Source organism: Oncorhynchus kisutch, linkage group LG20, assembly GCF_002021735.2.
Source record: "Oncorhynchus kisutch isolate 150728-3 linkage group LG20, Okis_V2, whole genome shotgun sequence".
NCBI classification, from domain to species: domain Eukaryota; kingdom Metazoa; phylum Chordata; class Actinopteri; order Salmoniformes; family Salmonidae; genus Oncorhynchus; species Oncorhynchus kisutch.
The window spans coordinates 35,531,799-35,536,109 of record NC_034193.2 but is presented as its reverse complement, the minus strand read 5'-3'; positions in this window follow the sequence as shown (position 1 = coordinate 35,536,109).

Here is a 4,311-nt window from a genome sequence, read left to right as displayed (position 1 = left end):
GAGGAAGTCATGTCAGAGTACTTCCAGTACAAGAGATTTGCCCAGGGCCCATCAGCTGGCCCAATGAGACATTTTCCTTAATGTCCTGCAGTCAGGTGTGTACTAGTAGACTTACATGTTGATATAAACTCAGAAAGTGTGAGGAGATTTAGACTCAACACCATGCTATTACAAGATGAGATATTTTTCCAGTCACTATCAGAGGAAGGGTAGATTTAGACTCAACACCATGCTATTACAAGATGACATATTTATCCAGTCTATCAGAGGAAGGGTAGATTTAGACTCAACACCATGCTATTACAAGATGAGATATTTATCCAGTCACAAGCAGATGGGCTGAACTGAAAGGATTTCCACAGTGTGGGAAACCTCTAAGGCATGTGTTATAGTAGGCTCTGGTGTATTAGAGGGGAAATAACACAGTATTTATTACAATATGAGATATTAAGCCAGTCTATCAGAGTAAGGGTAGATTTAGACTCAACACCACACTGTTACAAGATTAGATATTCAGACAGTCACTAGCAGAGGAAGGGTAGATTTAGACTCAACACCATGCTATTACAAGATGAGATATGTATCCAGTCACTAGCAGAGGAAGGGTAGATTTAGACTCAACACCATGCTATTACAAGATGAGATATGTATCCAGTCACTAGCAGAGGAAGGGTAGATTTAGACTCAACACCATGCTATTACAAGATGACATATTTATCCAGTCACTAGCAGAGGAAGGGTAGATTTAGACTCAACACCATGCTATTACAATATGAGATATGTAATCCAGTCTATCAGAGGAAGGGTAGATTTAGACTCAACACCATGCTATTACAAGATGAGATATGTATCCAGTCACTAGCAGAGGAAGGGTAGATTTAGACTCAACACCATGCTATTACAAGATGACATATTTATCCAGTCACTAGCAGAGGAAGGGTAGATTTAGACTCAACACCATGCTATTACAAGATGAGATATTTATCCAGGCACTAGCAGAGGAAGGGTAGATTTAGACTCAACACCATGCTATTACAAGATGAGATACGTATCCAGTCACTAGCAGATGGGCTCAACTGAAAGGATTTCCACAGTGTGGGAAACCTCTAAAGCATGTATTACGGTGGGCTCTGGTGTATTAGAGGGGAATAAAACAGTGTGGAAATCTCTATAACATGTATTATGGCTCTGGTGTATTAGAGGGGAAATAACAGTGTGGGAACCTCTACACCATGTATTATGGCTCTGTTGTATTAGAGGGGAAATAACATGCAGAAAGAAGAGAGAAGGTCTGAAGCAGTGAAAAGACTAGAAACAGAGATGTGGTCTGGAAAGGGATTTGGACATTTCACAGATTGCACATTTCAAAACTGCCTGCAAATTCACATTTCAGATGCAGGAAATGTAGGACAAAAAGGAAGAAAATGCTCTGTTTAGACCTAGAACCAGTTTAATGAGAGAGGTGAGAAGACAGGCAGGCTACTAGCAAGACAACTAGAAATGCAGAACACTTGGAACGTAACTCCAGCCATTGAGAAGGACACTAAGATGGTGACCTCATCCAAAGAGATTGACAGCGTGTTTTAATGTTATTATGAAGATGTATATACATCCTCCTGTTCAGCCCCTTATATATGGACACTTCTTTGTCTGGTATAGAATTACATAGATTATCAGATAGCCAGGTAGAGGACCTAGACTGGACTATAACAGAAGAGGAGGTTAGAGACGCCATTTTATCTATGAAAGCAGGGAAATCATCTGGTCTGGACGGCCTTCCTGTAGAATATTATAAAAGTATATTGACATTCTTGTGCCTGTGTCATGACGGGTCGACAATGGAAGACTGGTTTGCCCAGCAGAGATCGCCCTCGTCCCTTGTAGAATCTGTCTGGTCGTAGTGTCATAGAACGGATACGTTGTACCCTGTCGTTCTCAGGAGATTGTCTGTCCTTTCCTAGGCCACGTACGTTTACAGCTGCAGCTGATAACTCGACATCTAGGATGTATCACTTCTTCTTCAGTGAATAAGAGTTCAAAGTTCTTACCAAGTTGCCTCAACGCAGCTCGTACTATATTCTGGCTGGTGTAGTCGAAATTCATCCTTCCAGCGTGGTGATCGTCATCTCCAGGGTTGAAATTAGCCCTTTTAAAAGTATTTACACCTCATCAGGAACATGAGGTTGACTTCCGTCAATGGGCTTTTGTAGTGGGGGAGAGAAGGGCGTGTTTCATAGTTCTCAACCAATGTCTGTTCACTTGGGAGTGGCCACTGATTGAGCCCAGTTTACTTATTGAAAACAATTCTCTCATTTAGAAGCTAAAATTACATTTCATATTTAAACATTTAAATTGCACAACTAGTGATAACTAGAATGTATAGACTTTCCAAGCTCATATGTCACACTGACGCACATCGCCATCTGTTGACTGTGGTTAACGCAGGTGAAAGTTTATTTTATTTCGACAAAAAGTGAATTTTTATATATTTCTTTCATTAAATAATAACATAATAGTCAGACAACTGCAGATTTGTAATAAGTATGAATTTAAAACCTACTTCTACATTCTACCAACCCAACAGATGTTTCTACTACAGTGAATATTAACCAATGAGGTGGGTCTTTCCACATGCTACCAACCCAACAGATGTTTCTACTACAGGGAATATTAACCAATGAGGTGGGTCTTTCCACATTCTACCAACACAACAGATGTTTCTACTACAGGGAATATTAACCAATGAGGTGGGTCTTTCCACATTCTACCAACCCAACAGATGTTTCTACTACAGGGAATATTAACCAATGAGGTGGGTCTTTCCACATTCTACCAACCCAACAGATGTTTCTACTACAGGGAATATTAACCAATGAGGTGGGTCTTTCCACATTCTACCAACCCAACAGATGTTTCTACTACAGGGAATATTAACCAATGAGGTGGGTCTTTCCACATTCTACCAACCCAACAGATGTTTCTACTACAGGGAATATTAACCAATGAGGTGGGTCTTTCCACATTCTACCAACCCAACAGATGTTTCTACTACAGGGAATATTAACCAATGAGGTGGGTCTTTCCACATTCTACCAACCCAACAGATGTTTCTACTACAGGGAATATTAACCAATGAGGTGGGTCTTTCCACATTCTACCAACCCAACAGATGTTTCTACTACAGGGAATATTAACCAATGAGGTGGGTCTTTCCACATTCTACCAACCCAACAGATGTTTCTACTACAGGGAATATTAACCAATGAGGTGGGTCTTTCCACATTCTACCAACCCAACAGATGTTTCTACTACAGGGAATATTAACCAATGAGGTGGGTCTTTCCACATTCTACCAACACAACAGATGTTTCTACTACAGGGAATATTAACCAATGAGGTGGGTCTTTCCACATTCTACCAACCCAACAGATGTTTCTACTACAGGGAATATTAACCAATGAGGTGGGTCTTTCCACATTCTACCAACCCAACAGATGTTTCTACTACAGGGAATATTAACCAATGAGGTGGGTCTTTCCACATTCTACCAACCCAACAGATGTTTCTACTATGAAGCAACGCTTTCAGGTTAATTACATTTTAATTCCCAAATAGCCGATACAGGTTTGGTCATTATCAGGTTTTGGAGTGTTGAAAGACGATGCACAACAATGGTTTCTTCCACGACTCTAATAAACACCATGGTCGAAATAACTGTAAAGTATGTCGCCATCGAAACAACTACCACTACAATCGACCTGTTCGCAATACATGGGTATTGGGATCTGACCTCATTAATCTGTCAGTAAGCTATGTTTACATGGGTATTGGGATCTGACCTCATTGATCTGTCAGTAAGCTATGTTTACATAGGTATTGGGATCTGACCTCATTGATCTGTCAGTAAGCTATGTTTACATGAGTATTGGGATCTGACCTCATTGATCAGTCAGTAAGCTATGGTTACATGGGTATTGGGATCTCAGCTCTAGTATAATCCAGCAAAGCAGTCCTACCAGCTAGCAGTGTAATGAACCTTGTCTGATATCCAATCAACCGTGTCCTGAGCCTGTCGCCTGCAGTCCGCTGAGAAAATTTGGTCATTCAGTAACACTGGGTACATGGGCCACATAAATAATTACCATCCAGCACATTGTCTAGGAAGGTACTGTTCCTAGTGGTGCTAGAATGGATTGTTAGGGCTGACAATCACATTGTTCCTAGGCCACCATTGTAAACAAGAATTTGTTCTGACAATTTGACTTAACTGACTTGTCAATTTAAATAAAGGAAGAAAAAATGGGAATATGT